Below are 26,074 nucleotides of genomic sequence, written 5' to 3'. Positions count from 1 at the left end.
CACTTAGCATGATAGTCTCCAGTCCCATCCATTTACTAGCAAATGCCATAATTTCATTCTTCTTTATGGCTGGGTAATATTCCATTGTGTAGATATACCACATTTTCTTTATCCATTCATATGTTGAAGGTTACTTAGGTTGGTTCCGTAGCTTAACTATTGTGAATTGAGCTGCTATAAAACTTGATGTGGCTGTGTCACTATAGTATGCTGATTTTAAGTCATTTGGTTATATACTGAGGAATGGAATAATTGGGTCAAATGGTGGTTTCATTCCAAATTTTCTGAGGAATCTCCATACTGCTTTCCACAGTGGCTGCAGTCCCACCAGCAATAGGATTTCATATGTTAAGCCTTGGAAAGTTCATGGATATACTAGGTGCTCAGTAAGTCTTGGCTCTTTCTTGCTCTTCTCTGAGCCCCTACTGGGGTCCCAGCTGAGAGAAGTAAGGGCCGGCCAGAGCAAACATCACATACACCCTTGGGGCTTAGGGCAGGATACAGGCCCAGCCACTTGGGTCCTCTTCTTTTCACTCCCCTAGCATGCCTGTGCATGGAATGTGGTTCAAACACATGTAGATGGTGGGTATGAGGAGGCCAGATCCCAGGCAGCCAGCACAGTGCGAAGGGCTGGAGAGGCCTGCGGACTGCAAAATTGACTAACAAGGCCCATCTTCCCCTTTGATCCTTCTCCCTGCTAGCCTAGTCTGTCTAAACCAGAAAGAAGACAGTGCTGCTCCCTTGCTTACTGATCCTCAAGGCTCATCTTGTCTCTGCCAGCACAGCCCAGGACCCTGCAAGGGCCTCTGTAATGTGGCTCCTGACCTTCGCTCTTCTTCTCTCTTGGCCTTGCCTGTGGCTGTTGCTTTTCGGTTGTATGTGCAAGTCACCGCCATATGACCTTCAGTTTCCCAACTGGCTACTGTCTGGAAAGTTCCTCTTGCCCTCAAGGCTTAGCTCAGACATTCCCTCCTTGAAGATGTCCATAGGGCCCACATACCCTCTTTCCATCCAGCTCACTGGTCAGGATCTTTGTTGGTCTTATAAGTCCAGGTGTTCTTTTCTCCATTAGGTGGGTAATTTGGGGGCGGGGCTTGTATCATGTGGGGCCTGGAGCTTAGCAGAACTCAGTGAAAAATCATGGAAAGAATAGTGAATGAATGAATGAATTTCCTGGAGAGAGTATTCATGGGTATAAATCAAAGCTGAGGGTTGTTGCACCCTGAGAGGACGTTGGACTCATCTTCTTGGGGCCAGGATGTCTATGCATACACACTTGAAAGAAGGGGCAGTGGAGAGGGGACAGGTCACTCTGGGCTGGGGTTGGAGGTCTTGGAGCTGGAAAACCCACTCTTATTCCCTGCTTGCCACCCATGAAGCCTCTTTGGAACCTTTGACTGTTGGGCAGGGACTTGGGTCAGAATAACATTTGTCTTTCTACAGGATCTCTGGTGCTTCCTGCTTTTAACCTCTGGCCTCAGTCGCTGCTCCAAGCTGGACCCACTGAAGGACCTCAGAATTAGATGCCTGCCCTCAGGGCTCTCAGCTCAGAAGAGAGACTCAAAAATTGGTGGAGGTCCTGGAAGGTGATCTTGTCTAGACCCCGACCTGCAAGCAGGCCTGGGCTGGGAATGGCCTGCCCTTTCCTCAAAAAAATTTCTGTAGAGGGGACTCCTTGAGCCCCTTTTCCTACTTCTCAACCTTAGTCTCTGGCTGGGCAGGACTCTTCCATCTCATTTGTGCAGTGGCCAGGCCAGCCTCTGGGTGACATATGCTGTATTTTGTAGACCTATGAGGCAATGTAAGTAGCTGGGGGCATGTTCTCTGGATTCATACTGGGTACAAATCCCAGCTCCATTGCTTGTTAGCTATGTGATGTTGGGGACTCCTTAATCACTCTGTGCCTTAGTTTCCTCATCTGTACAACAGGAATAATAAAAACTCACTTGGGTTTTTGTGAAGAACAAATGAGCTAATGCATGAAAGGCATTTAGTGGGCGGGGGAGTGCCTGGTGAGGGGTCAGATACTTGGTAAGTGTGAGTTTTTGATACTTTCCTGCTGTGCTCCTGATCTGGCTCAGGTTCCACCCTTTAGCTTGTCTCTCCACCTTCACACACTTGCCTCCCTAAAAGGACTCCATCTGGTAAATGTGTGCTAGGGGTCCTCTGCTCTCAAGAGGTTCACAGTCAGCGGAGTGCAAGGGTGCATGCCTGAAATCCCAGTGGTTCTGGAGGCAGAGACAGGACGGTCACAAGTTCAAAGCCAGCCTCAGCAATTTAGGGAGGCCCTATGCAACTTAGTAAGACCCTGTCTCAAAATAAAAAATAAAAATAAAAAGGGCTGGGGAATGTGGCTCAGTGGTTAAGAGCCTTTGGATTCAATCCCTGATACAAAACAAAAACAAAAACAAAACTTCACACTCCCCACTGGAGCAGGCATGGAACAAACCTAAGAAAACTACTTAGTCTAGAAGCTGCTGCCACTCTTGCTTTCTAGGGATATGGCACTGTTCATCCTGGGGAAATGATTCTTCTGTGAGGAAATCACAGAAATCACCTCAAAGACCATTGACTGACTACTCCTCCACACAGTCATAATGGTATAAGGAGTTAATATTAATTGGGCTCTTCCTCTGAGTGCTTTGTATCTAGTAACCCTTTTAATCTTTGTGCAATCCTCTGAGATTCCTACTTATTTATTTATTCGCCATGCTGGAGATGGAATCTAAGGCCTCATACATGCTAGGTGAACATTTTACCACTCACCTATATACCCAGCCTGAGTTTCCCTATTTTAGATGAGACACAAAGAGGATGTATAACGTGCAGAGTTTTCTCAGCTGGTGAGAGAGGGGCTGGCAGTCACCCAGGAGCCTGTTGGGGCCCAGGCCCTTCACCTCCTCCCATTCTGCCTGTGCACACAGGAGGAGGCTGAGCCCAGAGGAGAAAGCCCTCAGCACATTGGAGGCAGAGCCAGGGCTAGAACCAGGTCCCCTTCCCGCCCTCCTTCTGGAACACTGCTTCAGTTTGCCTGAGGGATAGGGAAGGGAAGGAGGTGGTGGCAGGGATGTGGTTTCGTAGGGGTGAACAGAAAAGCTGTGAATGGTTCTGGGTGGTGGTGCAGGCAGCATAGGGCCTTCGGGTCCATGTGTGGAACATCTGGTAGTGCAGGGTGATCTGGGGGTACCTTAAGAGCTAGTGGGTCTCTCCAGACATTCTTTTTTGGACAGTTTTATGAGATAAAATTCACATTCCACACAATCCACCCACTTAAAGTGTTCAGTTTGATGGTTCTAGGATATTCGCAGGGCTGTGTGACTGTCCTCACTATTGGTTCTTGAGACTTCTCCTCCCGGCCCTTGTTTGGCAGCATCCATATCCTCGGCTCTCAAACCCCCACAGGTCTCCCTGGGATCAGAAACAGCCTCCCCTGACCCCGCGCTGACTCGCCTATTGTGCAATCTGGTTCTTCTTCTATGACGAAACCACTTGAATGAGCGCTTCACACCCACCGCCTTCATTTGCTCAGATTCAATAAACATTTTTAAAAAGCGTCTATGAAGTGTGATGCCAGAAGTTTTCATATACATCATCCCATTTAATCCTCACAAGCACTCCGTGAGGTGGGGATTATTTTCTCTATTAGAGGTGAGAAATCCAAGGCACAGGGAAAGTGACTTGCCCAAGAGGCGTGGCTAGGATTCGAGCCCAGGTCAGAGTAGGTGCAGCATCGTGCTTTTGCTGTGCCACTGTTATTCTTATGGCCAATCCCGCTGGGAGGTCTGACTGATGGTCCTCTTCTCTCACCACTCAGGATGCTCCTTGGACCCCACCTCACCTCACCTCTGCTCCAACCAGATGGATGCCCTCCTAACTTGGTCTGTTATCACCAAGCCTGTGCTCAAACTTCCACTGTCCCAGTATCTTGCCTTACTCCTTCCTACCTTGATCTATCTGAAAATCCCCAGCCTAGGCTCAGGTCTGCTTTTCCAGTGAGTTCCCTGCATCCTTGAGCGTACCTGCTAGTGAGGCCCAGGGCTGGTTTTGTTCCTTACCCAACATCTTGGTCTTGTTATAGAAACCACAAGTACAGTTTTCAGTTCCCTGGGGCCCTGGAACCACACTAGTGCCCCTGTAACCCCCACCTTCCTGTGTTACAAATGGAGCCAATGCTCAGTATGTATTTTGCACAAAAGCAAAGGAAAGAGAGAAGGAGGGAGGACATGTGGAAGGAAGGAAAGAAAAAAGAGAGAAAGGGAGAGATATGTCTAAGGCTAATGGTGAAACATGAAACTTCTTAAGGGTGAGCTAAAACTGGTCCCTCAACAAGGGCCTCCCATAGGCTGTCTGCTCAATCACATTAGTCCTAAGGCCCTCCCCCCACAAATACCCTCCCTGGAGCTGGGGGAGGTGGTCCTGTGGTCAAGCAGGGGAGGTGGTTGGGGTGGTAGGTTCTGAGGGTGGAGCCAATAAGATTTCCTGCTGATTGGAGCCTCCCCTATTAGAAGGATGGAGCCGCTCTGAGCTGCTATGCGGGAAGCTCTGGGGGAAATGCTTTTTTGAGGAGAAGCTCAGAGGTGTTTTTGGACATTTTAAGGTTGAGGCATCTGGTAGGCACGCAGGTGGAGCTGACACCGAGTTGACCGACCATTCAGGTCTGGGATCCTTTGATCCAGCTGAATTTGGGAGTCTAATTGATAGTGTGTGGGGCTGCTGGGCCCTTTGTAAGGCCAGAGTTGCTGTTCCCACAGACTGGGATTGTGTAGCGTATGAAGGAAGGGTCTTTTTCTGAAGCTTGGTTTCCTCATTTGTAAGACTGATATAATGATACTCATTTTGGGGGTTGCTGAGTGTGTGGGGGCTGTTGAATGAGATACTAGTCAAAAAGTATTTATTAAAATGCCTGGCACAAAGCTAAGTGCTTGATAAATGGTGGTTAAAAATAACAACTGCTGTGTGCAGTGGTATAGGCCTGTAATCCCAACAGCTCAGAAGGCTGAGGCAGGAGGATTATAAATTCAAGGCCAGCCTGGACAACTTAGTGAGACCCTGTCTCAAAATAAAAAAAAATACAAAGGACTGGGGATGTAGCCCAGGGGTTACATCCCCAGTATTGCAAAAACAAAACAAAACAAAAATAAAAACAAAAGCATTAACATCAAAGATGTTAAGGCTGTGTGGATCAGGGAGGAGGGAGTTGTGGGGGAGGACCTGAAGATGTGATTTCACTGTTCAAGGGGACTGGAGCTTGTGGGACAACAGGAAGGGGAGGAACTTTTTTTGGGGGGGGTGGGAGTACTGGGGATTGAACTCAGGAGCACTCAACCACTGAGCCATATCCCCAGCTATATTTTATATTTTATTTAGAGACAGGGTCTTGCTCAGTTGCTTAGGCTGGCTTTGAACTCGCTATCGTCCTGCCTCAGCCTCCTGAGCTGCTGGGATTACAGACATGCGCCACCAAGCCCAGCCAGGAACTTGTAAAAGTGGGTGTAGGTGAAGAGCAGTTCTGGTTAGGGCTGAACAGTGGTTCTCTGAGTGTTCCAGCCAGGATGAGGAGAGGGCAGCTGTCTGGGGACACAGCCCCTTTGAGTATTACCTGTAGGAGATATTAACCAGTCCTTCATTGTTAATTTTGCATCTTCTTGGGAGAGAGTTCAGGAGTTCCTCGGCTTTTCTCTGATGGCTTAGTATGCAGCAAGTCTAATGAATGTTAACATCTGTCCTTTGCTCCATATCTATAAAAATAGTAGCTAAGCTTTTTCTTCAGACTCATGATGAAACTTACATGTGATAGCATATAAGGAGGCATCTTCAGCAGTGATGATGATTAAACCCCAGGATGATTGACTTCAGAGGTATCCAATCACCTCCCTGAGGCCATAGGGAAGGAGGCTGTGGGCAAAGGGAGATTTGGGGCTATGGAAACTGACAGGAGCTGCCAATTCCTGTGGGGAGGTAGGGTGGCATTCAACAAGCTTAAAACATGAGGTGGGCAAAGCTGGGCAGAGAGGTGGGCCACTCAGGCTCTAGGGAGGGCATGCCTTTGAGACCAGGTCTGCAGTGAGGCCTGTATGATGCAGGCAGAAGCTAGAGTGATTCTGGAAGGCAGGGCAGGGGCTGGAGATAGGGGAAGATGTTTCTCCTAGCTTCCTGCTGCTCTTAGAAGGAAGAAGTCCATGTTCTGGAGTATGGACCAGACCACATCTCCCAGAAGCCTCATGGCAGTCTTGCCAGGGAGGTAGAGCTCTCCCATCACCAGATGAGACTCTTAGGCCTGGAGAGGCTGAGGACCTTTCTCAAGATCACTGAGACCAACAGTGATGGAGTCAGGATCATGACCTAGCTCAGCTCAACTACAAAGGATGCCCTCTTTCCACTATACCGCACGGTCACTGTGACCCCCAGGCAACAGGAGGATGGACAATATCAGATGACCTTTTGAAGATCTTTTACAGCAGAAACATTCTCTTCATCTCTGCTTCTTGGTCCTCCCTGCCTCCTCCCCCTCTCTTTCCTTCTCATTACTCAACCCATAGTAACCCCATGGCTATCTGCAGGGCTGGGGGAAGAGAACAGCTCTTCTGGGTGACGGCTGTGGTTATTCAATTAACCCTCTGCTGCCTGCCCAACTCCCTCCCGTTTCACTGGTTTGGTGGTGAGGAACCCCCAACCCTATCCCCACAGGCAGCTGCTGACAGAGGGGCACTTCCCAGAATTAGCCACCGCAAACAGCTGGCTCCAGGAGGCAGGCAGAGAAGGCTAACAGCTTCCAGATGTGCCAAGGCACAAGCGCCGCCGGAGACTCAGTTTCAATGGTCTCCTCCTGTGGCTGAGAGGCTGAGATGGGCTGACCCTAGCATCCGGGACTTCAGAATTGCAGAGGCAGCCAGGCAGAACCCTACTTGCAAACTGCATGCAAATCTGTGCGTACAGGGGCAGGGAGACCTCCGTGCTGCATGTGCAGCCCCCCCCCCCCCCCCCCCCCGCCTCCAAACCCCTGCACTTCAGTAAGTGTAGCTGCTCTCTGTGGCCTAGGCTTAACCCGCACAGTCCATAACAATATGAATATTCATAGTAACACTAATACTACTTACCATGTCGACTCTGCCAGAGTATGCTGTTTTAGAGTACAGGGTCGGATTCATAGTGCAAATCCCTGGAGACAAATCCCTGCTCAGCCACTTACCTTTCCTGGAACCCAAACTGCTTAGCTCCTTTAGCTGTGTGAATTGGTTACTATCTCATAGAAGGTTATTATTAGGATTAAATGAAATAATCAATGCAAAGTGCTCAACCAGGTGCTTGGCATACAGTTAAGTTGTTTTCATTTAGAGAGTACCAGTGTTCTTTTAGAGGAAATGTGATTTTATCTTTGCAATCCCAGAAATTAACTATGTGAAGTATCCTCATTCTCCACTCCCTAATACTAGGGATTAAACCCAGGGCCTTGTGTGCAATATAGCTCTGCCACTGAGCTTCATCCCCAATGGCAGAGACAGGGTCTATGTTGCCAAGGTTGGCCTTGAACTTGTAATATTCCTTAGTGTCAGCTTCCTGAGTAGCTGGGATTACAGGTGTATGCCAGAGGCTCAGACAGTTATTACCTGTCGAAGTTTCCACAGGTATTCAGTGTAGAGCTTTGATTAAACTACACGGAATGGAATGGACCCTAAAGACCTTCTTCATGTTTTTTTTTTTTTGTTTTTGTTTTTTTGTTTTTAACCACATTCTTATCGGTGGTAAAGGACCTGTGGGGTCTGAGACTTCATTTCCTATCCTGCTTCCCTGAAGGGAGGCCTGACTCAGAAGAATGAGCAATAGCTTGGGGGTTCAGAGGGGCTCTGGAAAGAGGAGGCAAGTGCTTTAGAGGAGACACTGGGGACAGGAGAGTTTGGGAATGTGGATGGAGCAGGGGACAGGGTATCCAGATGTTGGAAGGAGTTCAAGTTGTCCCAGGGTGCCCTGAAAGAGTATGCAGAGCTTGTACCAGCAGATCTGCAGCAAGGCCGACTGTTCTTGCTGTGTGTGTGTTTCTTGCATTGCCAGCTGATGCTCCTCTTCGGCACGTCTTCTCCTTGGCTGGGGCGGGTGGTGGAGGGTCTCCAGAATTCCCCTTTGTGGGATGGGGAGGACAGGAGACCAGGAGGAGGAGAACCAAGGGTGAGGGGGCTGGAGCCAGCCAGCAGGGAGGCCTGCCATTGGCCCAGCTCCCAGGGCCTGGGCCTGAGCAGGGAGCTGCCTGCCCCACACCATTCCCTCTCCTGCCCCCCAAGGGCTCCTTGGCTGCTGAACTTGCCAGCTGGACCCCCGCCAAACCAAACAGCTGCCAGGGGGAGAGGAAGAAGCATTTCCGAGCAGAGAGGCCCCTATGGGCTCCGGCTGAAGCCTAGAATCCCCCTTTCTCACCGCCAAGCGAAGAGGGAATCTGAGCTCATGCACGCATAGCGCTGCAGAGCTGGACACTGGTTGGGGGCCTGGGACACTGCAGAGTTTGAGTGTGGGTCCCAGAGCAGCTTGGACAGGGCTGCAGTTGTGCCAGGTGATATAGGATTGAGGAATTAAGTTTGATTTATTCAGAGGTTGTGACAGGGGATATAGTGGTCCCTCAAATTTTATGTCCACCTGGAATCTGAGGCTGTGACCTTATTTAGAAATAGATCTTGGCAAATACAATGAAGGTAAAGATTAAAATGAGATCATATTGGATTAGGGTGGATCTTAAATCCAGTGAAAGTCCTTATAAGAAACAGAAAGGAACACAGAGACACAGAGGAAGGTCATGTGAAGACTCAGGTGAAGATAGAGGCAGGGACCAGCCACCAGAAGCTGGAAGAGAGCTTGGCTCTGTTGATTCCTTAATTTTAGACTTATGGTCTCCAGAGCTGTGACAGAACACACTTCTGTCATCTTAAGCCACAAAGTTTGTGACGATTTGTTATGGTAGATCTAGAAAGTGAATGCATGGAGACACATGGCAGAGGAGGTGGGCTGGGGGAGTGGGGAGGTGAGGCTTGGTAAGAAAGCCCTGGAAACGGAATGAAAAATATCCATCATTTCTTATGCCACTTAAAAAAAAAAAAAAACTCTTTATTTATTTTTTAGGTGTAGATGGACCCAACCCAATGCCTTTATTTTTATGTGGTGCTGATGATGGAACCCAGGACCCTGCCATGCTAGGTGAGCGCTCTACTGCTGAGCCACAATCCCAGCCCCCTCTTATGCCACTATTTTACACCATATCTTTCTAAGGATATTTATGTCAATCCTCCTAATAACCTTGCCAATAAGCACTATGATCAGACCCAAGTTTACTCCAGTTAGTTGGGATCCCTTTGTAGGGTCCTCTGCCTCCTAAGCCTTAGGGGAAGCCTCAGCAGATTCTAGGCCAGATAATACTTACTTCGAGTTGGAGGATAGTCTGAAGTCCCAGACAGGAACATATTATACCTTGCTGGGGAACTGGAGGAGGGGTCATTACTCCCATTGCTCTGGGAACCTTCTGTGCTGGGTGCTCTGTACACTTTCTAATCAACACAGTGTTCCTGTAGTCCTAGAGGTCATGGATGATTGTCAATTGATGCTTAAAGAAAGAAAGGGGACACCCCTACTCACCTCATTTCCAACATCTCAACCACCATCGCTACCTCCACTACTGTCACCATCCCTATCCCCTCTATCAGCTCCTCATCACCACTGCCACCACTTCATCTCTATCATCTCCACCTCTAATATCATCATCATAATCACCTCCACCACTACCACCATTACCATCACCAACACCATCACCATCACAACATCATCATCACCACTATCACCAACCATCACCATCACCACCACATCACCATCATCATCACCACCACATCACCATCACCATCCCCATCACCACCACCACCACTACCACCACCACCACCATCCCCATCACTACCACCACCACTACCACCACCATCACCATCGTCACCACCTTTACCATCACCAACACCATCACCATCACCAATACCATCATCACCACCCTCACCATCACTACCACCATCACTGTGGAATTATGGTAAGGTTATAGCAGGAAGGTTACCCAGGGAAGATTTTTCCATGTTGAGACAGCTGAGCAAAATTTTGCAGGGAGAGGAGGAGCTGGGAACCATGTGTAGTAGAGGACTGGCAGCCCTGGTCCAGCCTTCTCGGGAGGGGAGGTGGGCCTGCCTGGCTGGAGTAAACACGCAGTGGACACACTGTCTTGTGGATGTGCATCTGGGTGGGTGGAGGTTATTTGAGCAACATGTTCTGGCCGTGACTGACTTGTGGTGGTCTCGGGGGGATGTGGATTTTGGCGGGTCCCTGGCTGCTGGCTGCCTGCCTGGCTTGGTCATGGCAGTGAGGTCATGAGAGTGGCTGGACTGGGAGTACTGGGGAGTGGGGAGAGAGCAGAGGGCCCGCCCTGGCTGAGTGAGGAGAAAGGCCTCTCTCCCTTGGCTGACTCTACCGCTTGATGAAGTAAGCACACTTCATCCCCTACCCCTTCCCCTGCCTGCCTACTGGGCTTGGGGGCTAGGGGCTGTCTGCCAAAGGCTCTGGGCCTCCCTTCCTAGGACGCACCTTGCTAGTCAATCATCCATGACCTGAGGGAACACAGGGACCAGAGGCTCTGATCACCGATGGGGATGACTGGGGGGGGGGCGGGGGGGGGCGGGATATCTCATTTCTTTACTCAGCTGGGCAGCCCCTCCCTCTAGTTAGGTCAAATGTGTGTGTGGTGTGTGGCTGAGGACAGCAGAATGTTCCAGAAGCTCAGGCCCCAGCAGCTTCCCTTGCCCTTTCCCTGCAATCCCAACTACCTCCACTGTCTTTAAAGACTGGGGACTGGCCAGCTCTGTGAATAGCCTTTCAATCCTTCCAAACCCCTAAGCTGCCTGAATGCCTGGCTAATCCTACCCCCCTAGGATCGCACTTGAGAGCTACGGGAAGTGGGAAACAATACTATCGTGGGATATGTTTATCTCTGCATCAGGCGTGAGAGCAGGGCAGACAGGCTGGCGACTGGAGGGGCCAAGGGCCCACTGAGTCCAGAGACAGGAGGTTGGAGGGTGGGGTCACTGACAGCCTGGGGAGGGGGCCCTGGCTTCCACCCATACTCTGGGAAATGCAGATCTTGCCACTGCAAATCACTCCTCAGGGGAAGGCCTTCTGCTGGTTTAGGACATGGAGATCTTTGATGATATGCTTTCATGTTTATTGAGCACATACTACACAATCAAGGCTTTTCCAAACACTTTGTATGTGTCCACTCATTTTATCTCCCCAACATTACTACAAAGTTAATACGATTACTGTTGTGTACATATATATTTTTTTCATTGAAGAAACTGAGGTATAAAGAGGTTGGGACATTTGCTGAAGGTTATACTGTGGGAGACAGGTGAAGATCGGATTTGTACCCAGCTTATTGGGCTGCAGGATGGTGCTCTTTACTCCAGGGTAGAGTGAGGGTGAATTTTCTCCTCTGAGGTTGGGAGCTTCCATTTCAAACTGCAGACTTTTCTTCCCCAGGGACCCTACCCTGTGTGGCAAACAGCATTGAAATGGGAGCCAGGAACCTTGGGGTTTTGTTCCTCTAGTTCGTTCTACAGCTGAGGGCAAATCTTTGTTCTCTTTGACCTCAGTTTCCTCATCTGCCCTGTGAATACATTGAACTGAGTCCCATGAGTTCTGAAGGCCCTTCCAGTCTGACATCTGAAGTTTAGGTACCCCAACTTGGAACTACTTTTATGTGAGGAGCCTCCCTGGGATTCACCTGGCTCCTGGGAATGGTTTGGGTTGGGGTGGGAGGGTAGAAGACAATGTCCCCGAAGACCACTGTGAGTCTGGACAGCTCTTTGGCCCTATGGAGGCAGCTTGTGCAACTGCGGGGACTAGATCTGGTCAATGAAGAATACAATAATCTCTCTTCCTCTTTTTGATACTGGGGATTGAGTCCATGGGTGCTTTACCACTGAGCTACATTCCCAGTCTTTAATTTTTTAAATTCTGAGACAGAGTCTTGCTAAATTGTCTAAGCTGTCCTTGAATTTGGGATCTTCCTGCCTCAGCTTCCTGAGTTACTTAGATTACAGGTGCATACCACCATGTCTGGCTCAGTAATTTAATTAAAAATGTGAAGTTCCCAGATACTAAAACAAAAACAAAACAAAACAAAAAAAGTGAAGTTCATTCATCAAAAAAGTTTATTGAGTGACTACCATATTCTAGGTGCTGAAGATTCAATGGTAAAAAGACAGATTCAGTTCCTGCTTTCTTGGACATTGTGTTCAAATGGAGAGGAAAACAAATAACCAACCATTATATGACAAAAAAAAAAAAAATGACTTAGATACAAACATAAAAAGCCCTGGAGAGAGGCATAGGGCTGAGAAATTTCTCCCAGTTGAATCTGCCTGAGTCTGTGTGATCTCGGAAAATTCCCTGAGGAAGTGATATTTAAGCTGAGACTTAGCTGGGTACAGTGGTGCATTCACAGAACAGTAGTCCCAGCTACTCAGGAGGCTAAGGCAGGAGTTATCACTTGAACCCAGGAGTTTGAGACCAGCTTGGGCAGCACAGACTCAAAAACCAATACAACTGTAATCCTAGCAGCTTGGGAGGCTGAGGCAGGAGGATCATGAGTTCAAAGCTAGCCTCAGCTAAGTGCTAAGCAACTCAGTGAGACCCTGTCTCTAAATAAAATGCAAAATGGGGCTAGAGCTTGGTCATACCATCTCACCTCACTGTCTTTGTTCTAGGCAGCCATGGGCCTACATGATCACGGCTACAGGTCAGATGAGGAGTTCTGTTACTGAAGAGGGGCAGATGGATAGAAGTTTATGTCACAGGGAATTCACTAGGTGGTGATGACAGAGAGGCAGATACTAGAGAAAGGGCCCGGTATGGGGTGGAGGCCCCCAGTCATGCAGGGCATTGAGGATGATGCAATGATTCCCAGTTTATGGTGTGATGCCTCCAAAAAAGGAGTGGATCTGGCAACCAGAGAAAAAGTTCCATTTGGACCCTCTGAGTGGATGGCCCCGTGAGCGATCCGTGTAGAGAGGCACATGGAAAGACCGGACTGGACTCAGGACACTGAACTCAGATCTCTGGGCTGGAGGTCTATCCAGGGGATTGTAGGCATTTTAATGGCAGCTGCGGCCATCCTGGGAGGGAAGGAGAAGGCCCAAGGAGCAGTGTAGAAGGAGAAGAGCAGAGGCCCAGGGAGAACCTCAGGAAACGGCCTCCCTTGTTTTGTGGCCTCCTGGCCTCTGTTTCCCTGTTAGGCTGCTTCCTCTTTTCCATCTTGTGGGCTGAAAAGTCACATGAGTTACTTTCCCATGCCAGAGTTGGAAGAGTCCCTAGAGACTCATTCTATTCTGGCATCCCTTTGACTTCCCTGGGACAGCTGAGGGATGTCCATGCAACTTAAGCTCGGCAGGCCAGACACTTTCCTGGGACTGGGCATCTTGGACATCCTGCTCCTGATATGGAAGGGGACTTTGGGATCCAGCCAAGTCATTTCTGTCCCATTTCTAACCTAGGCACTCCACCCTCCTGGTCAATTCTCTGTACTAGCTTCTCAATATTTTTCCAATAAATTCTTTCTTTCTTTTATCCTTTGCCTTCAATTTTTTTTTTCCTTATAAATGCCAGAGTTGGTTTCTGTTACTTGAAAACAAAGAGGAGCCAGCAAAGGAAAATGAGCCAGATAGGACTTCAGAGGGGCAGAAGGAAAACTAGGAAAGGGAGTTTTCACAAAAATAATGGAAAGAGTATATCTTGAAGAAAGAAGTAGGCAGTGGTGTCAATTTTTATTTAAAAAATGTCCAGTATGTCTATATAAGCATAGGAGGCCAAGGCAAGAAGGAGACACATCTGTTAATAATGATTAACAGTGGGCAGAGGGCTTTGATAGATCTTTGTTTCAAAGAACAAGAACCCAACTCATACCTGCTAAGACGAGAACAATAACAAAAAAGTCATTTATTGGCTTCTGTCACTGAAGTGTCCTGGGGTGAATCTGTTGTTGGCCCAGCTTAACTAATGTCATCAGGACCTGGTCTCTGCTCTCTGGTGTGGACTTCCTTCTTAGAGGAGATCTCCCCAGGCAGGGCTCCTGGAAACTTAAACCGAGCTGTTTAGCAGCTCCGATATAGAAAGCCATTCTTTTCCCCAGTGGTCCCAGGAATATCCTCACATTGGCTCTGATTGGCCTGGATCAGCCATATATCCTTCCTGAACCAACCACTGTGGCCAGGATGTTTTGTGCTTGAGTGGCCAGGCCTAAATAAATCATGTGTCTCTCCCTGGAGATAGTGGGACAGTCATCTCCATTCGAGTCACTTTTAGTGAGGGTATGGGGATGGCCCAAAGGAAATCAAGACACAATTAGCAGAAGAGGGGATGGTTCTGGGCTTGAAAATCAAATTTGCATCCTAGTTGACCAGAGGGAATGGTACAATGACTAGCTAGTTCTGGATCACAGGGCCATTCCTGGAGGGCATGGGTAAGGCCCATTGAGTAATCCTTGCCCAGAGCAATGGGTAGCAATGGCAGACAAAATTACACTTGAACACTATAGGTGGCCCTGGGATTGGGCAGGAGCAGAACAGCACAGTAATAGCATAGTGGGTGAGTGAGTGAGCTCTGACGTCAGAAACCCAAATTTGAATCTGAACTTTGTCAGTTAATAGCTTTATTTTTACTTCTGAGCCTCAGTTTCTCATCTGAAAATCAAATTAATGCAGGAGTGAAACTTACTTCTTAGAATTTTCCTGAGAACTATATGGAGGTGCGGGAGCTGGTATTGGGGGTGATCAGCGTGGATCCTGATAGGGCTGGGTCAAAGCTAATGGGAAGGCTGCTGGAGGAACAGGGTTTGGTGAGAGTGAGGACTAAGGGGAGGGGTGATTTTGGCCAGAGCCAGCAGGGGTCACTGCAGATCTAAGTAACTTCAGGGAGGCTGCAGGGCCACCCACGGGCCCTTTCAAGTCACAACCTGCCTTCCTAACAAGGATGCAGGTCTTGGACCAGTTCTGGGCAGAGGGCTTGGGGTTTGACTCATGTAGTTAGCTGTGGTTACCTAGGGCATCCGGCCTCTGTGCCCTCCTGAGACGGTGGGCTCCTTGATGGAGGTGCAACCCGGCTGGGTAAACTCGGCTTCCCAGGGGACCCTGGGTTCCAGCAGTGCCTAGAAAGTATCTCTGATGATGTCCCCTATAAAGAGCTCCGAAGTGGATGGCATCTCTTGTCTCATTGGTCCTCTTAGAGGGCTGTGACCCAGATCAGCATGTTAGAGGCCCTGTGAAGCCCACTTGTGGGAGTGCTTCATCTAGGTTTCCCATGCTCATTTGAAACCATTCCCACACCCCCTCTCTCTAACCATCCAGGAGCCCTCCCCTCAGATTGTCCTGGTTCAGAGGGCAAATGCCCCAGAGAATGTTCAGCCATCAAGCACCCCCCCACCCTTTGCAAAGTAGTGTGCTACACGTGTTTGTTGTAGAAAAATAGGAAGAGAAAGTGCATATAAAAAAATCCCCTCCTCCACCTCCTACTCTTTGGTTCAGCCTCAAAGGAACCCTGGCTACTGCCTCCCTCTTCCTCGAAAGGGGGTGATCATGAGTTCTCCTCCAGAAACACCCCAGATCTTTCTATTGGGGGAAGCTGCATCAGAAAAGTCCTTTTGTAGAGGTTACCTCATCCAGCCCTTGGTGTCTCCTCTGTGACAATGCCTGCCCCCCTTTCTTGCTGACATTCCTAGGGAAGGGAGGGTGTTGGCAGTGGTTTGGAGGGTGTTGGCTGCCCTGGAGGGTAAATGGGTATCTAGATCATCAGGGTGGAAGGTGATCTTCCTTTCTAGGCTGGGAAACAGGCGCAGAGAGGCGACGTGACTTACTGGGGTTTCTCAGTGAGCCAGTGGGACAGCCTGCAGGCCCTGGCTTCTGGCCAGGTACCCTCCCCATCCCATCCTCCAGCTCTAGATGCCAGGAGGCTGGAGAGAGGCCCATGCCCTCTGCGCAAGGCTGCGGTTTCCTCTGTAGGACTGTCTCGCCACCCGGGGTGTGTGGGTGTCGAGTGCGCGCACACAGTTGTGTAACAGGCTGGGGTGTGTGCACGCGCTTGGTAACCTGATGCAACAGGGAAGTTGCGGTCCCGTGAGCTGGGGTGTGGGCGCTTGGCTGAGGCCCAAACCACAAAGAGTATTTGGCTTGTGGCTGCGGAGGCCGGGCCTGGGGGTCGCAGAGTTGTCTACGTCAGGGCTTGTCTGTCCCTAGTTGCCCACATCCTGGTCCCTGTGGGCTCAGGGCTGGAAATGGGGCTGCCTGGCCAGGTGATGCTGGAGGGGGGTTGGTACAGAGAAGGGCCTTGCTCCATCCCCATCCTGTTTGCCAGGATGCCTATTGTGATGGGGGTGGAGGGCAGGCGGGGCTTCCTCCCTGTGGTTCTGTCCCTTCCATCTCTTCCTGGCTGTAACCCATCCCTGCCAGTCCCACACCCCCTCTCTCTAACCATCCAGGAGCCCTCCCCTCAGATCAGGTCATTCTGCACATCGGTGTCTGTCTCTCCCTCCTCTCCCTCTATCCTCCTGAGTTGCCCAAGTCTCCTTTCCCCTATACCCTCTGCCCCATCAGAAGCAGATTGGGCGGGGGGACAAAAAGACTCAAACCAATTGTCCACTGCCTTTTCTGAAGTGAGTGACTGAGAATGATGTGTGCTCTCTCACCTCTGTGGGTTCATCTGAGAAGTGAGGACCTTGATAACCCACAGAGTTGCCGAAAGGGTCGTGTGTGTTCAGGGATGGAACTCTAGGATTCAGGAAGGGAACTCATGGATGGGATTTGCCCTGTCATTCTGACTCCCACCCGCACATCTCCTTACTAGATTGGATGACCCTTCCTCTTCTCTCCTCCTGAAAGGAGGTGAGGCTTGTGGGTGTCTGCTGCTGTCTGCTTCTACCTGCTCCAGCCTCTCAGAGATCCAGCATCCTTGGGGGTGGCTATGGGTGCCAGGGATGCAAGGCTAGGTGAGGGGCAGAGGGCATCTGTGTCCACTGTCCTCACCTTATTCCCTGACTGGGCTGGACCTGGCTCCTTGGGGATCCTCCCTGGGGCCCCTGGAATGCCCTGGAGCTATATTGCCTTATCCTGCACTAATTGCTGAGTCTTTTTGATGATCCATTTGTGCATCTATTTAAAAATAATAACAACTGATGACACACACGGTGCTCTTCATTGCACAGGTAGATATGATTATTACCGATGAACAAACAGAAGCCCTGCTCAAATCCAAATAGCATGTATTGTCCAACCTCCATCACAATTGCATCACCCTCTTTTATTTGCTTCAGAGCCTTGATCATAAAACCAGTGATGTATTTATGTGTTTGCTTGCCTCTGGTCCATCTTGGAGATGGCAAGCTCCCTGAGGGCAGGCACTTCATCTTATTCACATCCCCAAAGCCTCCACTAGCACTTTAGATATGCCCAATAAATAATTGTAGAAAGAGCGAGCTGCTCGGTGGAGACTCCTCCAAGGTCTGCTCTGTGATGGTTCATTTCTGTTACCCCTGCTCTGTCCAGACATAGTGCTTGGTGAACAGCTGAAACAGAGAAGGAATGATACAAGGGGAGAGTCCAGGGGCCTCCGTTGCTGCTGCTCTTCCCTCCTGACTCTGGAAACTAGTGGGAAGTCTTCAGTCAGGGGAGATGCGGGGAGAACGTTCCTCTGGATCTCTGTTTGGGTGTCTTTGTGTGACTGTGTGTGTGGGCGCAGAGTGGGTACCCAGTGGGAAAGAATGAGAAACAGACTGGAAACTAAACATCCCTGGGCAATGACTCCTTCAGTGATTGCTTCGTGTCCAAAGCGGTAAGAGACAGAGACCTGCGTGTGTGTGGTCCAGAGGAGGTGCGAGTGTTTAGTGAAGAAGTGAACGAGGGAGGGAGTGAACTCAGTCAACCACACAGGGAGCTCCTTGAAGGCAGCCCAGGTCATAATCTTCTTTGTCATCTCAGCTCTCCATGCTGGTCCAGATCAGGATTTGATCCCTACTTGTTGAATGGATGAATGATCACTGCCAAGGAACATGGAAGAGAGGAGAGAAGTGGGTTCTATAAAGGGCCCCAGAGCCCAAGCGAGCCAGACAAGACACACAAGTTCAAGCCTTGGTCTTTATCCTAGGAAGCAGGGTCTGAGAGGTAAGGAAGGGGCCTGGTGCCTGCCCAGAGTCTGGTTTCCCATTCATTCTTTCCAGGTTATCTGTGTGGGGTCCTTCTAATAATTATTAAAAAGTAATAATAATAAGAGTTCATATTTACTGAGCACTTACTCAGTGCCATGTTCTGCCCTAAGCTCTTTACATATGTTTATCTTTTCATTGACCTATGAAGTAATTATACTATTTGGCCTATTTTATAGAAGAAGAAACTGAGGCACAGAGAGATTATATAGATTGCCCAAGGTCACACAGCTAGAAAGTGAACACATAGCCATTTCTCAGGCTCTTCTAGGGATAGCATCTGCTGCTCCCCCCCCCCAGGGAACATGCATTTTGATGTGTTGCTACTCTCTTGCCCTGGTGCCAAGAACCATCTCTAAACTCTTTGTGAAACGAAGAGCCTGGATAATATGGCCCCTGGAAACATGGATTTTTCCAGCCCCCAGAGGAAGTCAGAGGGCTGTGGAAGCTGTAAAGACCCACAGGGCTCTTTGAATGGGATTTTCCTCCTTCTCATGGTGAATCAGCACTATTTTCATCATGATCACGATCATTTCTAGACCTGGCTTCCTGTCATTAAAATGCCAGACTGGAACACAGACCTGGAGAGCTTGATGACACAGAGAGACAAACTCACATCCCTCTCAGGGATAAGTGTTGTCTGATTTGCCCTCAGTTTCTCTCTTTTTCAATTTTTCTTTTCTATCCTTTAGGCTTTGACTCATCTCCAGCACCATCTTCTCTTCCTTTAGTTGTTGCGACAGCCTCCTGGTTCTCCCATCCCCTATTGCTAGTTTGCTTATTACATAAATCAAAACTTGCTACTCTCTTGTCCTGGTGCGAAGAACCATCTCTAAACTCTTTGTGAAATGAAGAGCCTGGATAATGTGGCCCCTGGAAATATGGATTTTCCAGCCTCCACAGTGCCCTCCAGCCATGCCATGTGGCTGGCAGTTCGTGTGACAGGACATGGTTTTCACGTGTCTTTGCTTTTGCCCATGCTATTCCTCTGCCTAAAAGTTCCTTCTGGATCTTCTCTCCAGTAAATGCCAACTCATTCATTTGACCCTGTAGAACAAAAATGGCATTATTGCTTTTCCCGGTTATAAAAGTGATGGGTACTCATTGTAAGTAATTCAAACAATATAGAATGCACTAGGAAAAAAAGGAAAAAGTTTCCTTTTCCCATAGTTCCAACAATTGGAGATAAACACTGTTAAAATACTATGATTATAAAAATGAGTGTTTTTCTATGCTCATATACACATATATCCTTAAATATGTATAAATACACACATATTTACAAAAATGAGGTCATTCATGCTATTTGGTAACCTACTTTTTGCCCTAAATGAAATATTTTGGACATCTTTTCTTGTGAATAAGCAGTTTTACATAGTAATTTTTTGTTCTTCAAAATTTAATTCCAGTGCTGGGGGTAAAACTCAGCGGTAGAGTGCTTGCCTAGCATGCATATGGCACTGAGTTCGATCCCCAGCACCACAAGAAAAAAAAAAATTAAGAAAATTCAATTCCAATTCCAATGTTTACCATCCGGGAAGGCTTCCCAGGCTCTCCCTATTCCCACAAACCCTACTGACAGCGTCCTTCCTCTGAGGACTCCTCATACCTTATATCTATTACTTTGAAACCTTTCCTGCTTATAAGGGCATTATTTGATTTAAAAGGCAAATGCAAATAGTAGAATATTATATATCTATGTTAAGGGCACACAATATAAATGTAAATCTATGTAATCTGTAACAATGACAAAGTAAATGGAGAGATAGATACAAAAGAAACAAGAGTATTTGTTTACTATTGAAACTAAATAAGAGTTATTAAGGCTGGACTGTTACAAATTTAAGATGAGAATTGGAATCCCATAGTAACTACTAAGAAAATCACTAAACAGTATACAAGAAAAAAAAAGAATCAAAGAAATGAATCAAAATGATATGCTAGCAGAAAAGCATCTAAATTTAAAAAAGTAATAATGGAAGAATGGGGATAATACATAAACAATACAGAAAACAGCTAAATAGAGAAATAATTCTTTATCAATAATTATATTAATGTAAATGAATTAAAATCTATTGAAATGCAGAGATTAACAGATTGGATTAAGAAAATGATTACACTGTCTATTAGAGACTTATTTTAGATATAGTGGCAGAAAACAAATTCCATTAAAATGATGGAAAAAGATATTCAATGCAAATAGTAACCAAAAGAGAACTAGATAAGCTATATTACTTTCAGGCAAAATAGACCTTAAGCCAAAATAATTTAAGATAGACAAAAAAGGACATCGTATAAGAGATTCAATTGAGTAAGCAAGAAGATATAACATTCATAAACTATACACACCTGAAAACAGAACCCTAAAATATTTGAAGCAAAATAGAAAAATTGAAGGGAGAAATAGACAGTTCTACAATAGGAGTTAGAGATTTGAATCCCTTACTTTCAATATTTCTAAACATTCAGATAGAAAACCAATAGGGAACTAGAGGACCTGGACAACACAATTGCTGTGGATTGAATGTGTCTCTCTAATTTTCATGTATTGAAAACTTAATCCCCAAATTCATGTGTTAATCATGTTCAAAGGTGGAGTCTTTGGGAGGTAATGAGGATTAGATAAGGTCATGAGAGCAGGGTCCCCATGATGGCAATTGTAGCTTTATAAGAAGAGGAAGAGATACCCAAGCTAGGACACTGGCTCTGCCCTGCCATTTAGTATCCTCTACCATGCTATCATGCAGCACAAGGCCCTCACCCCATGCTGAACAGATGCTGGCTCCATGCTCTGGGACTTCCCAGCCTCCAGAATCATGAACCAAATAAACTTCTATTCTTTTAAAATTATCCTGTCTCAGGTTTTTGTTATAGAAATAGAAAAATGAACCAAGTCTGTGAACCAATTATACATTACAGACATTATAGAACCTTCTAGCCAACAACAGCAAAACATACATTCTCCTCAAGTGTGCATAAAACACCCCCCAGGTTAACTGTATGTTAGGCCACAAGATAAATATGAAGTTTTAAAATATTAAAACAAATGCCCTAAAAAAATGCCCTGACATTAGAGACAAAGATAATACAAGAAAACTGCAGACCAATAGGCCCATACATAGAGATGCAAAAATTCTTAACCAAAAACTGACAAACCAAGTTTGTTCAGTAAAGCATATTAAAAGTATTATTATACACCATGACCAAATGGGATTTATTTCCAGAATGCAAGGATAGTTCAATACACACACACACACACACACACACACACACACCAGCCAATATAATGCACCACATTAATAGAATGAAGGAAAGAAATCCACACTTAACATCATATTCAAATATCGAGAGTCTAAAAGCTTTGACTCTATGATCAGGAACTTTTGTCACTTTATTTCAACATAGCAATGGTAGTTCTAGCCAGGGTGATTAGGCAAAAATAAATAAATAAATAAATAAATAAAATGTATCTAAGTTGGAAAGGAAGAAGTAAAATAATCTTTGTATCCAGACCACATAATCTTACCTTATCTTACACTATATATAAAAATCACCTCAAAAGCTGGGCCTGGTGGCTCACACCTGTAATCCCAGCTCCGGAGGCTAAAACAGGTGGATTGCAAGTTCAAAGCCAGTCTTAGCAATGGTGAGGAACTATGCAAATCAATGAGACCCTGTCTCTAAATAAACTACAAAATAGGGCTGGGGATATGGCTCAGTGATCAAGTGCCCCTGAGTTCAAATCCTTGTATCCCCCCAAAAAATCACTTCAAAAAGGATCAAAGACCCAAACTTAAGAACTAGAACTTCAAAACTCTTAGAAGAAAACATAAGGGGACATGTTAAAAATAGTTTCTTCATTATGATGCTACAAATACAGAAATGAGAAAAAATAAATTGCACTTCATCAAAATTAAAAACTGAATTGTACTCTTAAAATGGATAAAATGGAATGTTAGTCTGCTTTCCATCACTGTGACAAAACAGCTGGGGTAACCAAATAATAAGGAAAAAGGCTTATTTTGACTTGGAGTTTCAGAGGGTTCTGGTCACTTGGCTCTGTTGCTTTGGGCCTGTGGTGTCAAAGGACACCATGGCGGCAGCATATGGTGAAGGAGTCCTATGTACTTCATGGTGACTGGGAAGCAAAGAGAGAGAGAAAGAAGGGGCTGAGACCCCTTTGAGAGCGTGCTCCATTGACCTAGCTTCCTTCCACTATGACTCACTTCCTAAAGGTTCTATCCCGGCCTTGTGGCACCACAGACTGGCAACCAAGCCTTTCAGCATGGAATGGGCCTTTGGGAGACATTCAAGATCCAAACCCTATAGAACAGGGTAAATTTCATGATATATATTTTTTATCACAATAAAAAAAAGTAAAGAACAAAATAAAACAACCTCAACTAGGACATTCAATCTCCTTAATTCCAATCTAAATATTTATTGTTCTGGAAGACTGTCTCAGTTCTTCCTTTCCCCCCAACCCTGGGACCTGGTGCTCTTCCTCTGAAAACTAATTGTACTTGATGCATTTCTCTTTGAAATCTTCCTTTCTTATAAGGTTCTTATTTGTTTGTAAGTTGGTTACAAGGTGGTCCGGACTCTCTTATCTGCTGATGAGTTCCTTCCAGAAAGAGTAGCAAGTGGTTAAGACCGCAGGCCCTCGAGACTGGGCTCACATCTCTGCTCTGCCTGTGACCACTGAATGACCATGGGCAAGTTCCTTAACCACTCTGGGTTCCTATAAAATCTATAAAATGAGGGTGATGATGGCACCTCCCTGAGAGACCTGGGGGGAGAAATCAACAAGGCCATGTACGTAAAGAAAGGTCTTAGAAAGATACCTGGCACAGGGCATGATCAATGAATGTTATCTCTTACTATGGAAGCCTGTTGAAAGGCAGGTGGCTAGATGGTTTGTAAACTGAACGTTCAACAACACTCCCTGCTCCTCCCGTCTTCTGGGCGGCACCTCTGCATTTATGTGAGTGTTTGAATGTCCAGCTATGTGCCCAAGCACCCCCATGGCAAAAGGGGGAAGCGAGGTCCTTGCCCCTTGTCCTCTGGTCCGCTTGGACATCTCCCGGTCCCTGCTGGCCTGGAGTAGGGGAGATTAGATGAATGCCTCTCCCTGTTCTGTCCTCAGGGAATTGACCCCAGTGATAGCAGGAGCCCTACTCTTCACTCTTCTCCCTGAATTTTGACTGTCCCCAAAGTGGACCTCTGGGCATGACCAGGTTGGAGAGGATGGGAAGGGTTCCTGTTTGGGGGTTAGTGTCATTCCCTGCCACCATATCAATCAGGGCCTTTTCATCAGCCGGAAACAGCTGCACCCAGCTGCCCCAACAAGTTCAGACGGGGCTTCCCTGCCCCTCCCCAGCCTGCCCCTTTTGCCCCGCTTCCTCAGCTGACAGTCACTCTTACCCTTCCCCGGATGCAGGGGACAGGCTGGGGCAAGCCAGGGACATACTCAGTTTCCCTTTCCTGCTGCCTCTCCTCTGGGTGAGGTCTACCTCTTCCTCCTCCTTCTTTTTTTTTTTCCCTTCCCCACTCCCTCCGCTGCCCCAGCCCCATCTGCTAGAAGTCCCCAGGACCTGGCTGGGGTGACAGTCTGCAAGAAGTCAGGAGAGGGCTCCACAGGAGGCGGACTGGGATTGAGATTCTGTGTAATATGCTTTAATTAGAACCCTGGAACAGCAACACTGGGCAGAATCTCAGAGCACAGAGAGGGAAGGCACTTTCCTAGGGTCACGTAGTGGCTGAATCAAGACTAGAACCTAGAGCTTTTTTTTTTTTTTTTTGTACCAGGGATTGAAACCCGGGGCGCTCAACCACTAAACACATCCCACCCACTTTAAAATTTTTATCTAGAGACTGGATCTTGCTAAGTTACTTAGGGTCTCATTAAGTTGCTGAGGCTGGCTTTGAACTTTCAATCCTGCCTCAGCCTCCCCAGTCAGTGGAATTACAGGCATGTGCCACAATGCCTGGCTGAACCCGGAGCTTCTGATGCTCACTTTTCTTTCCCTTATCCCACAGTCTCAGTTTCCTCATTTGTCTATGTAGAGATACCTAGGAAGTTTCCAGATTTCCTTTCAGCTCCGATATTATGAGCCTTCTCAGAGTCCTCCTCCTGATGCTTTTTCCTGTAAAGTGCTCAAGTATACTGGTGGGGATACCTGGAGGTGGAGGGAATGAAGGAAGTCTCCCTAGTAGGTTCAGGGAATCTCTTTCCAACAACATCCTCACTGTCCACTGAAGAACCAGCAGCTGTTCTGTTTGGGGTGCTGAGTTTGGGCTATGGCAGAAGGATTCTGCTAGGTTCACAGCTTGGTACTCTGTCCACTGGACCATCCAGCCTGGAGATTGACAGGAGCCTGGCATTTGACTTCTTCCAGCATCTGATTGTTGAAGCAACACTGAGATGGGGGAAGGGCATCACCAATGGTGAGGCACCAACCTGGGTAGGACGGGGTGGGGGGGGTGGGGGGGGGTGGGGGGAGGATGGGCGTATTGCAAGTCAGGACTGCCAGATGGCGCTAGTGAGGGGAAGGCCTGCTGAGGCAAGCTCAGAACCTCGAAACCCAGGGGTGCAGATTGAGATGGCCCTAGCCTGGCCCTTCCAAGGGTCAGGATCTGGGCTGGGGTATGGAGGGGTCCTGAAGATCAAAAAGACATTCATCTTTCTCCCTCACTTTGACTGCTCTGCTCAAAGAGTGAAAGGGCCTGGTGTGGTGGTGTATGCCCATAATCCCATCAACTCTGGAGGCTATGGCAGGAGGATCACGAGTTCAAAGCCAGCCTCAGCAACTTAGCGAAGCCCTAAGCAACTCAGAGAGACCCTGTCTTCTATTGTCTTCAATCCCTTGTAAAAAAAAAAAAAAAAAAAAAAAAAGAGGGTGGAAGGGCCTCACTGAAGTGTCCACAGAGTATTGCCTCATGTCCAGTGCTGTGGATTACATCGTGTCTCCTCAAATTCTTATGTTGATACTCCATTTCCAATGGACCCTATTTGAAAATGGGGCTTTTGGAAGGTGATTTGGTTTAGATGACGTTGGGAGGGGTGGTGTGCCCAGGATGGAATTAGTGCCCATAGATACCAGCACATCCTCCCTCTCCCTCCCCCAACCTCCATGTGCACTTACCAGGAATTGAACAGGAAGAGAAGAGAGCCCTTAATAGGAACCAAATTGGCCAGCACCTGGATCTTGGACTTTGTAGCCTTTAGAACTGTGAGAAATAAATGTGTGTTGCTGAAGCCCCAGGCTTGGTGCCTGGTTATAGCACTGAGTCAGCCTGCAGCGCCAGACGGGGCTGTAGGTAGGCTGTGGGAGCCCTGGCGTGTGCTCTGGAAACCCCAATCCAACTCTCATAACCCCTTTGCCCCCGCTCCTCCGTGAGCTGTGTGACTCTAGGTGAGTCTTGGGACTTAGCCTCTCTATCTGGACAATGGGTCCCTGCCCTGCCTCTCTACTGCGGGTGGACATGGGGATTTCCAGGAAGGAGAGGGTGAGTACCTGAGACAAAGTGGCCCTTCAGCCTCTACCTACCCCAAGGGCTGAGCAGCTACTGCCAACAAGATAATTGTCAACTGATCCTGGGTCAAAATACCCTGACTCTGGGGAATTTCTGACAACAGCAAGCAGGCCATGGCCCTGCCATTGGGGCTTACTGGGAGCCAGCTGGCTGGGTCCACATCTGTGGCAGACAGAAGTTCAGTTTATACTCAAGGAGGAGGAGGAGCAGGTCCCGATGGATGGCGGCGCATTAGACCAAGTGGCTGGCCACGTACATCTGCCTTGTGAAACCACAGAGCTCCCT

The 26,074-nt window shown here is 47.7% G+C and overlaps 1 long non-coding RNA gene across 1 annotated transcript in view; it reads left to right on the top strand.

The window, feature by feature from the left end:
• Positions 1-18,189, top strand: part of LOC143401331 (uncharacterized) — a 33,208-nt gene extending 15,019 nt beyond the window's left edge. Inside the window, exons 3-4 of the long non-coding RNA XR_013091633.1 lie at positions 9,106-9,180; positions 18,030-18,189. This is a non-coding gene — a long non-coding RNA (uncharacterized LOC143401331). The remainder of the gene's footprint in view (positions 1-9,105; positions 9,181-18,029) is intronic.
• Positions 18,190-26,074: the final 7,885 nt, after the last annotated feature.

The sequence above is a fragment of the Callospermophilus lateralis genome, chromosome 6, assembly GCF_048772815.1.
Source record: "Callospermophilus lateralis isolate mCalLat2 chromosome 6, mCalLat2.hap1, whole genome shotgun sequence".
NCBI lineage: Eukaryota > Metazoa > Chordata > Mammalia > Rodentia > Sciuridae > Callospermophilus > Callospermophilus lateralis.
The sequence above is the reverse complement of the archived record's forward strand: the minus strand, read 5'-3'. Positions and strand labels throughout refer to the sequence as shown.